Source organism: Sinohyriopsis cumingii, unplaced genomic scaffold (genome assembly GCF_028554795.1).
Source record: "Sinohyriopsis cumingii isolate HCF-2022 unplaced genomic scaffold, ASM2855479v2 utg002017l, whole genome shotgun sequence".
NCBI lineage: Eukaryota > Metazoa > Mollusca > Bivalvia > Unionida > Unionidae > Sinohyriopsis > Sinohyriopsis cumingii.
This window is the reverse complement of record NW_028316105.1, coordinates 1,266,071-1,280,026: the sequence shown is the minus strand read 5'-3', so window position 1 is coordinate 1,280,026 and position 13,956 is coordinate 1,266,071.

Here is a 13,956-nt window from a genome sequence, read left to right as displayed (position 1 = left end):
TCAAACTTAGAGATTCAAGTGAATAATTTGTAATTTGTAACTGAAGAAAAATAATGAAATATAAATACTGTTAGTGGAAATGTAGAATTGTTGGCTAGCTTAAACTATGTATAATGTGGTAATGAAGGAGCAGAGTATAGTTGCATAATTTTATTTCATATAGAGTCATGTCTAAGTTTATAAATATAAATACACCAGGCACCAATATGTCTACAAGTGCAGTGGTGTCATTCAGGTATAGTTACACTTTATTCTGCCTTCCAAATTGTTTAAATGTATTTTTAGTCACAGTCAAAACACAGACTGTTCAATGAGACCAGCTTATATACTGTAAATGTATTAGACATTCATACTCCTATTGTACCTTTTAAGTAAGGTTTACACAATGTTACCTGGTGGTCACAAAACTGTTAAAAAATATATTCGTTTCCTCTGTACAATTGCAAACAGTTATACAAAACACCTTTACAGTGCATTGTGAATTTCCAAATGTATAATTTAAGTAACCTGGAAAGTAAGCTGTGAAATTAGTGTAACATTAAAGTGTATCTCTCTCATTATTAGAGTCAAAACAATACAAAGGGATGCACTTTGCAAGTATGTTTTAGAAAAGTATGCCCATCCACTAACTATGTGCGTACATTTACTATAATAGATCAGTTTGACCAGTGTACTTCACTTCTGGAATTATAGAACATCAATGCTATTACACCAGCTGCCAGTCTTATAGTTCTGTTAAATTAGATATGTTGCATTTTGTTTTATAATGTTTGGTATACTTGTATTCCTTGTGTTGAGATTGATATAAAACACTCTTCACAATACAATACAAATAACGTTGTATACATCCTTAATTTATGCAAGTAAAGCGGCTTGAAAATGACTAAGTTGCCACAAAATATTTAGTATGGTAATTTATCACCAGAATACGTGGAAGCATGTCAACAAGGCGCAGGGCTAGAGGCTCATAGCCCGTAAAGTAGCTTATCAAAGCGATATTTAGGAAAGAATGCCAGCGTTTTTATTTTGCGTTTTTATACAAACCTATTGGTATAGATCGATTTAGATTGCCGAGAAACATATAAATTAATAGTAAATTTGTGCAAATCTGTGGTTGTATATGAATAGTAAGACTTATTTACCTATAAGGAAAAATTATGTATCAGCGCACGGACAGACAAATGAAGAGTTATTTAACTTGATGCCTACACATTTTATATAGCTCTCTGCTTTATATCTATAGTATTATCGCTCATTTACGTGGAAACATCATAACAAGGTAAGGGTACAAGCACATATCATGAATATTTATATCCATAAAGTTGCTTAGCTAAGCAATATTGAGAAAACAATACCAACTCTTATTTTTCATTTTTACACAAATCTAATGACATACATCGATTTAGATTGCCGAGAAACGTATAAATTGATATCAAAATTGTTCAGATCTGTGGTTATATACGAATGGTAAGACTTATTTACCTATACGGAAAACTTATGTATAGGCGCACGCACAGACAAATGAAGACTTATTTAACATGATACCTACACATTGTATATACTGTTGGATAGCTTAGACTATGCTTCATATGTTATCACAAAAATTTGTGGAACCATAGCAACAAGGTTAAATTGTGTGAAATGAACAACTGCTTTTCTGAAAGATGGGACACTAAACCGCCAGTCCGACACTTCTTTGTGGTAACTCTGTTGCTTGATATTGCTCTCACCAGGGACTTTGTTTTAAGCATTGTAGATAGGATCACAGTATAACGTTTGCAGTTTTTGCTTTTACTTTGAGGCTAAATCCAAGTGGCTAATAGTTCAATATAACTGTAAAGAGGGACCATACATCAAGCCTGTCAGTAATGTTCACTTTGTGTAATCAATGTGAAATCTAACTTGACTCTCCTAGCTGCCTGAGCTCCCAGAAGGGAGGATGCAGGTTTGCCAAATTAGCATATTGAGGAAAATACATTGTCTATTTCAGCAGCTTCATACAAAGTATATATGCTTACTTACTTTCATGGTGAGAACAGGAGAATGACTGAAACCTGAAGGCAGTCAGCATGCTAACAGATTTAAGATTGAGAAAATATTATTTGTTGATTAAGTGAATGACAATGACATTAATATCAGTCAAGTAGAACAATCATTAATATCAGTCTTATAGAACAAGAAATTGTGGTTATTTGTTAACTGAAATGGGCCTGAGGATTTATTCAACAAACTAAATGTTTCATAGAATTAATGCCATGTTTGTGTGTAACACTCAAGTTTGGCTTTAGTTTATATCCTGAATTTTAAGTTCAACTCCATGTGTCTTTTCATTGATGTAACACATCTAATGGGGAAAAGTTGCCATAAACATCAGTAGTAATGGGGGCCACCATAGCCTCAATGGGAATTAGCATTACAGACCCCCCCCCCGGGCCACTATAGCCTCAATGGAAATTTAACATGGAGAAAAATCGTGGGCCACTATAGCCTCAAGGGAATTTAACATGGGAAATAGTCTTGGGCTACTCTAGCCTCAAGGGGAATTGAACATGGGAAAAAAGTCTTGGGCCACTATAGCCTCAAGGGAAATTGAACATGGGATTTTTTTTTTTTTTTTTTTTTTTTTTTTAATTTTTTTTAAAAAAAGGGGTAGGCAATGGAAAGTCATTCTCTTTTTGAAAAATATGGGTGGCCCTGAAAAGGGCCTTTGGGATTATGTTAATGTATCCATTAACATAAAGGGCATCTGCGGCATCTTCTTGTCCTCAAGCTGCGTCTTACTCGAGGGCCATAAATCAGTGTCCTCTTGAGGCAACCTTGTCTTTCTACGTACACTGTTCATATCCACAGACTGGTGTCTGACTTGTTGACAACGTTCCACTTGGACCAGACATACATGAGCATGTCCGTCCTAAACATCATGGAAGACACAAGGGTGAATGATTTGACTGTGGTCCACATCTTGAAGCGATGAGAACAGGTGAATCAATGCAGTGAACTGCGTTTATTTATAGGTAGAGGAAGGATTGAAATGGATTGAGTTCATTCACCAATCCGAACACGCGTTACAAAATTCAGTCAGCCCGCATCCAATCCGAAGAGAGCAGTCTGTGACGTCACGTGGTCTATATAGATTCGCTAGCGCTTGTGTGCAGTCAATCTATGCGACAGTGATTCAACATGACGGAAACTCAGAAAACGATCCATTGGGGTGCACCAGCAGGGGAGACTGCCCAAGGGAACCCGGACTTACTTTCAGAAGAGGAGAATTGGGATTTTGTGGATTTTCTTACCTTGCAAGAATTTGTTCCGGAACCTTCGTGACCTTCTTCATTACCGCAAGTGGAGAATTTTAGACAGAGACAGAAAGAAGAATTGGATAAATTTATACAACGACAAAAGGAAGCAGAACAAGTTTTTCTCCTACAGCAGCAGCAAGATGAAGAGGTAAGAAAAAAACAACAGCAACAACAGCAAGAAGAAGTAGCAGCAAAGAAACAAGAGGGTGAAAATCAAACGGTCACGGTACTGTTGGACATTTTAGCGGAGTTAAGAAGTCTGAAACAAATGTATCAGACTTCTTTATTACGACCGAAGAGAATACGACCTTCCCGAGCTAAACACGTTAACCCTGTGACTAAGCCTACTGAACCACCCTTAGTGATTTCAACCTAATCATCATCAACATTACGCAGTACAGAAGTAGGCCTTGGCCGTGGCAAAGGCTTAAGGCAGTTAAAGCTGATTGCTTAAACTCACCCCTGCACCAAAATAAAAAGGCTCTTTTCAGGGCCACCCACGTCTCTCGAAAAGAGATAGCCTTTCAATTTGCCAATAACTCAAAAAAAAACAAAGAAACAACCCATTTTACCCCCTATAGTACGTGTCTTTGTATGAGTGCGTGAGTGTAGCTTCTTATTTTAAAATCAAAACTCAAAGACACTTACCTTATATCATAAATTTATTCTTATATCCATTGTTACAATCCAATTCACAATTCACAACACAACACTTTAATAAAAAGTTCATTGACTTCTTCTTTCTCCTTGTTTAGTCTCTCTGTTTTTTAAATTTCTTCACCGTCACACTCTTTTCCTCTTCTTCCTCCTCACTTTCTTCACTTCTTTTCTTCTCCTGTTTCTTTTTCTTCACCTGTCTGCTTTCTTCCTCTGAAGAATCCCTCTCTTCCTCTGAAGAATCCCTCTCTTCTTCTGAAGAATTCCTCTTTTCTTCTGACTCCTCTTGTTTCTTTTTTGGGCAATCTGGAGACCAATGTCCTTTTTCTTGACAATAATAACAGGTATCTTTACTTTTGTCTTTTTTAGTCCCTGTTTTTTTTCGTTTTTGACGGTCTGGACACTCTGAAGACCAATGCCCTTTCTTCTGACAGATATAGCAAGTATCTTGACTTTTATCTCGAAAGGAAGGAGAGTAGTCCGTGGGCTGGTCTGAAGAGAATTTTCTAATGACCCCTCGCAAAGCTCTGACGAAACGTTCGATTTGGCTTGTCTCTTCCATCGTTGTGCTCGGCTTGAGAGTGAAATGAATAGTGAAAGGACAAGACACACACCCTTTTATATACGCTGGTCTGCCATGACTATAAATTAGTCTATGGTGTTTAAACTTGAGTCATTTGACGTTTTGCACTCAAGATGAAACGATCCTATTCATTCGAGAAGAAAGATGAAGAAGAAAGTAAGAGGCAGAAACGTGATCTATCGCCTCGTACCAGGGCTGAAATCTTGGCACAAATTCATGCCAGTGATTTTGAACAGGACATGAGTGAACCAGAATCCGAACCCTCTAAACCAAGTTCACCACCCTTAGTCAACCCTGAAAAATACTATTCCATTCGAGAGACCGAAAAGCGCTCCTCTAGAAAATTTAGAATCACGGCTTACAAATACACAGTGAAGTTTAAAGATTTCAAGGCTGAAGTACCGTTAGAGAAAGCAGAAGTGTTCATCACTGGGGTGTGGGATTCTTTGCTCACCGCACTCAAGCGACAATGTCAACCCAAAGAAGACGATCGCTTGAGACTTTCCATACAACATGACGGTTTGAGATCCCCTGTTTGGATCGAGTTTAGCACCCTTGCAGAATTGACCGCTTCCAAAGTCATGGACAAGATTCAACACGTGCAACAATCTAATGACCAGTTTGACATCACCGATGGAAAAGCCACATTGGGCATGACCCACGTCTCTCCTCCTCAAGGGACCGGACGCAAAAAGATGTTATTGGTGAACGAGCTTCGCAGCATTAAGAGTAGCCTTGTCCAAATTCACAATCCTCAAGACCAGATGTGTTTAGCTCGAGCCATCGTGGTGGGACGAACCTATGCCAACAAGAACGACACGGCAGAATGGAAAAGAACCTGGAAAACTATTCGACAATCGGACCGAGCCAAACAACGAAACGAAGCAGAACTCCTGTTGCAACAAGCTGACCTGTCCAAAGACGCACCCTGTGGCATTCCTGAGATGCAAAAATTGCAAGATGCCCTAGCTCCACGCTACAACTTGAAAGTGCACCCTCAAGAAGTGCGCGGACCTCTGTTGTTTCGAGGCCAAGATTTTAAGGACGGAAAATACATTCATGTTTATTATCACGATGACCATTTCGATACCATTACCACTATCATCGGATTCCTGGGATACAGATATTACTGTGAGAAATGTGACCGTGGTTATAATAATCGAGAGCAACACAAACATTGTGGAATGAAATGCCCAGGATGTTTGGCCTCTCCACCCTGTCTGAGCGAAGGACCAGTGCCTTGTTCAACTTGTCTGCGCACGTTTGTCAGCCCTACCTGTTACCAACAACATTTGAAAACACAAGGTTCACAGAAGAAATGTGCTTGTCAACTGCTGAGATTGTGCCCTACCTGTGGACAAGGCATACTTACCAATAAGGCCAAGGCACACGTATGTCGAGGAAAGAAAAAATGTCACATTTGTCACCACATCGTGGACTTGGAACACCAATGCTACGTGCAAAAATACCAACCCCCACCAGAGAAAGAGGACGGTCACAAGAAGAAAGGCAATTTCATCTTTTTTGATTTCGAATGCATGCAAGAGACTGGCATTCACATTCCTAATTTCTGCGTGGCTCATCGAGCGTGCGAGAAGTGCATTCAAGAACCTATCTTCAGTCATTGCCCTCACTGCAGCAAGATTCCTGGAGGGCGTGAAAAAATCTTTCGGGGACCGAACACGTTAGCCGATTTTGCCCAATGGGTCGTAGACCCCATCGACAAGACGTGGAGCCAAGAGGACATCGAACGTTACGGAGATTGTCATCGTCATGCCACGGTGATGGCTCACAATTTCTCCGGATACGATGGACAGTTTCTTTTGAGATAATATACGGAACAAGGCACCGAGCGTCCTAAAGTGACTTTGAACGGAGCCAAAATCATTTTCATGCAAGTGGGATAAGTACAGTTTAAAGATTCAATGAGCTATTTGGCCATGCCTTTGAGTCGAATGCCTAAAACGTTTGGAATGACAGAAATGGCTAAAGGGTACTTTCCACACTTTTTCAATACGGAAGCCAATCAACACGCCGTTCTACCCCATTTACCTGAGGCTCACTATTACGACCCCGACAACATGCGTACCGAACAACGAGAAGCTTTCTACGCTTGGTACCAGGCTCACGCCTCGGACCCTTTCGACTTTCAGGAAGAAATGCTAAAGTATTGTCGTTCCGACGTGGACATTTTACGGCGTTGCTGTGGAAAATTTCGAGAACTGTTCATGGAACACGGAGGGGTCGATCCTTTGAAAAAAGCTTGCACCATTGCCAAAGCGTGTTCCTTAGTGTATCGACAACGATTCATGCCTGAAAACACCGTAGCTGTCATCAGCCCTCAAACGACCCACTATGTCAAACGTCAATACTCGGTCAAAGCCCTACTTTGGTTACATTACTTGTGCGACAAGGAAGACAAGTGGATTCAGCATGCTCGCAACGGAGGGGGTGAAAAGACCATCGGAACGTATTCGGTAGATGGCTGGGACTTAGAAAACCCCAAGATCGTGTACGAGTTTAACGGTTGCTTATTTCACGGATGTTCCGTTTGTTACCCTGACCGTGGCACTAAAAATCAGTTTTTGCAACGAACCATGGAAGACTTATACCAGGACACATGTCAGCGGCGCTTAAAGTTGGAACAGGAAGGATACCAAAAGGTGGAAATGTGGGAACACGAGTACGATCACCGTATGAAAACCGATCCCGAGTTTAAATGCCTCGTGGAAAGTTACCAGTTCATGGACCCGCTGAACCCGAGGGATAGTTTGTACGGAGGAAGGACCAATGCCACCTGTTTGCTGTACCAAGCCGACGAAGAGAAAGGAGAAGAAATCAAATACTTGGACGTGTGTTCGCTGTATCCCTACGTGTGCAAATATTGTCGCTTTCCTGTAGGGCACCCACAATTGCTGACGGAACACATCGACCTGAAAAACATTCGACAATACGAAGGCTTGATCAAGTGTAAAGTTTTGCCTCCCACGAACCTATACCATCCCGTCTTACCTCACCATTGTCAAGGCAAACTGATCTTTCCCTTGTGCCGTACTTGTGCCGAAACGTGCAACCAAGACCAACCTTGTCAGCACACCCAGGAAGAACGTGCCTTGACGGGAACCTGGGTCAGAGTAGAATTGTTCAAAGCTCTGGACATGGGATACCAACTGTTAGAAGTGTACGAAATTTGCCACTTTCCCAAGACACAACAATACCACAAGGGTGACCCCACGCAGAAAGGCATTTTCGCCGACTACGTGGATGCCTTTTTGAAACTGAAGCAAGAAGCCAGCGGCTATCCGTCCTGGTGTCACACTCCCGAAGACCAAATACAATTCAAAGAGAAATACTATGAACAAAAAGGCATCTCTTTAGACCACATCGAGAAAAACGAAGGCAGGCGATCGTTTGCCAAAGTGATGTTAAATTGCTTGTGGGGTAAAATGGCACAACGACCGTGTTTACCCAAGACGGAGTATTTGACAGAACCTTCCCGCTACTTCCAGATGATTCACGACAAAACCAAATACATGAAACACGTGGACGTCGTTCGTGAGGATTTGATCTTGGTCAATTACGAAGAAGATCTGGACTTTGTACAAGACGACCCTTTTGGAAATGTCATCATTGCGGATTACGTGACAGCCCATGCTCGCTTAAAATTGTACGAAGCTTTAGAACTGTTAGGAGAACGCATCCTGTACTTTGACACGGACAGTTGCATTTACATCCATCACCCAAGTCAACAGCACCCTAACATCGAAGGAGACCGTTTAGGAGCCTGGACAGACGAGCATCCCGACGACAAGATTCTACGTTTCGTCAGTGGCGGTCCCAAAAATTACGGCTACGAATACCGGGACAAACAAAGAGAAGTGCACACGACGTGCAAAGTGAAAGGACTGACTCTGAACTATCGTACCAGTCGAGTGGTCAACTTTGGGGTATTGAAAGAAGCCTTGCAATCGGGAGAGGATGAACACTTTAAAGTGACCACCTATCAACCGAACAAGATTGTACGTTTACCCACTCACCACATCGTCAGTCGGCCCTTGGAAAAAGTCTATCAAATCGTGTACCAGAAGCGAGTGCGACTTCCCAATCATTTCACCTTACCGTATGGACACGTTGGTATAAAACATTGGTTGTAAGAGGATAGTCACCCGCTAGAAGGATGACTTCGCCACAGCAAGAATCGAGTGAGAAACCCGATGAGAACTCCAAGTTCAAACCCTACCATTTTCCAGTCTTCTTACCTGACTATTGTGATTGTGCCCGTCGATTGGACACGTTTCAGAAATGGCCTACGGATAGGGAAGGATTACCTTCTTCGCATGTTTTAGCTAGAACAGGATTTGTCTACTTGGGACCTGAGTCAGGATTGGGATACGAGGTACAGTGTTTCGCTTGCGGACTGAAGTTACGAATGGATCTATGTATCTATAAAGATTCAGCTATTCTGGAACATACTCGATGGTCTCCGCACTGCCCTTACCTTTCTATGGCCTTTCCACCCATCACACTACGGTACAATGTTGACGGTACCTTAGAGACGGTACGTTCCAAAACAAGACATAAAAAACGTAAAAAAGGAACGATGTACAAGCTGGAGACTGCATTGCGACTAGTATAAAAAGGGGCTATGGTCAAGATCGATAGTTCATTGTGACTACCAAGACCGAGCGAACAAGATGAATACTTTCAGAGAAACACAAAACAAGTTGTTTAGAAAGGCACAATTCAAGTGTGAGGCTTCGGAAGTGGAATGCGATTGTGAGCCTTGCGATGGGTACGATGCTGTACGTTGTGACCTGAGCGATGCCGTAAAACATCATGGGAACTTTAGTGTCACTACCCGTATCATGGAAAGTGATGCTGTGCGTGTCAAACCTGAGGGATGCGAAAGCGATGCCGCTCGTCCTCTTGGACATTTTACTGGGTTTCGTTTTAAAGGGGAATGTTCACCTTCACGTCTACCCCCCTACGGATGTCATCCAGCCCTGAGCAAACTCCTGTTCATGTCACCCAACCCTCATCGAAACGAACCTGTGAAAGACGAATATTCGTTTCCTGTGCGTTTGTCGGAATACTGCGACTTTGAAAATCGTCTTCAATCGTTCAAAGGAAAATGGCCTAAGTATCTGGGAGGACCGACCCCCGAAGAATTAGCCAGAGCCGGATTTTTCTACTTGGGCGAAGGAGATAAAGTCAAGTGCTTCAGTTGCGGTGTGTCACTTCACCACTGGGAACCGCAAGATTCGGCCTACGTAGAACATGCTCGATGGTCACCGAATTGTCATTACTTACCCTTAGTGGGACCGAGACATTGAAGTAACTTACCATAATCTGTTCATGGATACTTTACAAGAGAACATTCGTGCTTTGCCTGTGGAGTTGAAAGCACGCATTTACCGAGAGCTGGTCAAAATACAAGTGAAACGTAAAGAACAATTGCATCCGTTACGTCACCGGTGTTTGAACCACTGGTACCTTCAGGCTATACAAGGACTGATTGAGTTGAAAGTGTTCCATTGGACAGACATTGATCAACGACCCCCTGGTTTTAAAAAGGAATGGTTTGCTCTGGATGATTCTATCTACTACATTGTAAACGTACTGCATCGAATTCCAGAGGAAGAGTTAACGAATTACCAACATCTTTTACGCAATGTCGACTTAGTGAAAGAGGAAACTTCTGAACGAATTGTAACGTGTAAATTAGTAACTAAACGATTTAGATTCGACAATGAATTAAAACCATGTCTGTGCAAACAGTACATGTCTTGTGTCAGACCAAAGAGGATTTAGTATGACCTATTCATGGATACTTTACAAGAGAACATTCGTGCCTTGCCTATGGAATTGAGAGAACGCATTTACCGAGAACTGATCAAAATACAAGTGAAACGCAAACGCAAAGTTATTCAACAGTTTTTAAATTATGCTCTGTTCCAAAGTACAAGAAGACTGATTATGAGTGGATATTACATTAGGCACAAAGTTAAACGAGGCTATTGGCCACCACCCAAGGATTCCAAAAACAGTGTATATACTTATGGATACTTTACAAGAGAACATTTTGGGCTTGCCTGAGGAGTTGAGAGAAAGGATTTACCGAGAGCTGGTCAAAATACAAGTCAAACGTAAAGAACAATTGCATCCGTTACGTCACCAGATCTTTAACTACTGGTACCTGAATGGTATAAGAAAACTGATTCGTCAGAAATTGTTTCAATGGGCAGACATTGTTCAAAACTTTGAGGTCGCCAATGATGTACATGTTCATAATTTTGGTTACTTCGAGATTCACCTACTGCAACGCTTTGAGGAAGACGAGTTAAAGGATTACCAACATTTGTTACGTGGAATCTGCTTAGCGGAAGACGAAACTTCTAAACGAACTCTGACGTTTCGGTTACAGTATGTAACATTTAAATTCCCTACTGGAGAACGAAGATCTCTGGCTAGAAAGTACGTGTATTGCATCCTAAAAAAAGAGAATATAAAAACAGGCTGCCATGCCACGACTTATGTCACATGTCATTGAACAGATTCCGTGGAAGGAACTCAATGACCATATTCAAACTGTGGATCATTACCATCGATTATTACAAGAACTGTATCCATTCAGTTTGGGTCGACAAGTGGTGTGTGTCTTAGTGACTTGTTTTCTGGGATTTCGTTTACCAGCCGATTTTTTGTGGACTCTTTACGATCAGTACTTACCACCTCAATGGCCTTAAATGGTCACGAAAAACTCCTTTTGCTCAAAGCCTTGCGGTTTCATCTGGATACTTCTCGACCTCAACAGGAAAAAAAGATTCGTCAACTTTTAGCTACCCAAGACGTGTACGACGATGTGTGTGTAGCTTGTGACTTACATCCCCATTGGACAGATGTCCGTGCCTGGGAAGAATGGGATTTTGAGGCTTGGACCCAAGAAGTGGCCCAGTATGCACGAGAGTTGTTCAAGGAAAAAAGTTACTTTTCAACCTGTGGAAGTGACGGTGCCAGAAGAACCCGTCACACAGGACGGGACTGTCGTGGACAGGCCTGAAAGACCATTTCGGGAGGACACTTGTGTGACCTTACCCCCTACTATAGAACTGGTTAGAACATTACCCAAAACATGTTGTTGTACAGACACTTGTGTTTATTCCACGTTAATGGTTATCATGTGCCTTTTATCCTTGTACTTAAGCCTTTGGCTTTTATGTATTTTTGTCTTTCGTATTCATGTTTGAAACATTCAATAAACGTGTTCTGAAAAAGTATATAAACCCTTGTCTTGTTTGTTTTCGTGTCACAAGTGACATTTCTCACACTATGGCTACCTCTGCTGTCTCTGCTCCCTCTTCCTCTACTGTCAAAGTCATCGACGAACACTTAGATCGTGCCAGTTGGGAGGCTTTGTATTTTCGCCATCCCTTTAACATGCTCATTGCTGGACCTAGCGGTTCAGGCAAAACCGAATTCGTCAAACGTTTGATCGAACATAAACATCATTTGATCGATCGGCCACCTCAACGGATCGTGTGGTGTTACAAAGAGTGGCAATCGGCGTACAGCCTCTTGAGAGAAAGTCAAGGCGATTCCATCGTGTTTGTGGAAGGCATTCCTAAAGAAGACGACGGCATCGTCTCTGACTCCCGTCAAACCCATTTGGTTATTTTCGACGACATGTTAGGAGAAGACGAAGAAGAAATTAAACTGTGGTTTACGCGCAAAGGGCATCACCGTAATGCCAGTGTCGTTTACATCACCCAAAATTTGTTTCAACAAAGTAAAGCCCATCGCACCATCAGTCTCAATGCGCATTACGTGGTCTTGTTTAAAAGCCCTCGAGATAAATCGCAAGTGCAAGTCTTAGCCAAACAGTTAGGAACGCCTTGGCTGACTCAGGCGTACGACGATGCCACTCAAACTCCACACGCCTATTTACTCGTCGATTTGAAACCTACAACCCCCGAGGATTTGCGATTTCGTACCCACTTGTTTCACCACTGGTGCCAAGACGGAGGGCCTGTCCTGTACACGTCTCCCTCCTCGACTTAATTTCACTCCACATAAAAAAATCTATAAAAACCTCAGACCCTTTTTCGTCTGTCTCACACAACGTCAACATGACGTCCCTTCAGTCGCATCTTCCCGTCAAATTGATTCGTGCCTTGTATGGCATCAGTCGAGAAAAAAATCCACAAATACGAGCTCGTGTCTTAGAAGCTAGTCTCAAAGAAGTCTTACGATGGTTCACGGTGACGGCACGTCAAATACTCCAAGGAATCATTCAGATTCCTCATCAAACCAAACGCTTTTTCGATCGAAACAAAGTCGCTTTGGTCCAACTGGCCGATCCCCGCATCGACACTCAAACCAAAAAACAAATCATTTTGAAACCTGGAGGGTGCGGTACTCTTGGAGGGGTCATCATTCGCTCTCTCTTTAGATGGGATCCTAATGCCCCCAAAGTTATACCCAAGAAAAAAGTCCAACGAAGTTCCAAGAATAAGAAAAAGACCAGGTCCCCAAGAAGAAGAACTTCTCCAGTGGCGGGACCCTCCTCTTACCAGACACCACCCCGGAAAAAGAAAAGAAGCCCCCAGAAAAAGAAACAGAGAAAAAGTCCCCAGAAAAAGAAAAGTCCACAGAAGAAAACTAGTCGCAAGAGAGGCACTTCTTCTTCGGCTAGGACGCAACCTTACACTCGCAAACCACGACCTGCCACAGCGGTGACTACGTCTCCGGCAGCCTCACGTTCATCCACTTCTCCGTTGATGACACCAAGAACTGAAGAGTACTTGGAGACGTTGATCACACCAAGAACTTCTCCGTTGATGACCCCAAAAAGAACTTCCCCAGTGGCAGGACCCTCCAATTTAGTGGCAGTGGCTGCTGCTCACAAAGTACCTTCTCCCAAAATCAAAGTCCAAGAAAGATCGGGCATGTTACAAAGTTTACTGGACTTGTCCAAGCAAGAACTGGCTCGATTTAGTCCGTTACGTACCCTTGCACGACGTGTCATGCCTGTCCTCAAACTGATACGACGTAAAGACAATCAGTGGCGACGCGTTCCAGTATAAAAAAGGCCTGTGACCAAGTAGCGGGTATCAGTGTTTTTTGGTGCTCCTGAAGACTCAAAGATGTCACCTTCCAGAAAACCCCAAATGAAAGAAAAGGAAAGGACTACCACCACGTTCAGTCAAACATGGGGACATGTTATCTTTCCTGTCCAAAGCTTCTCCACCACTACGAAAAAAACTCATTCAATCGGCCTCCAAAGAGGTCATCAATACCGTGTGCGAATGTTGTTTGAACGTCTTGAAAGGCACGATCCCTTTGTCCAAACACCAGAAACAATGGTTAAGCAAACATCGTCACGTTCTTCGCCAAATGGTTCAAAAGAAAATTCCCATT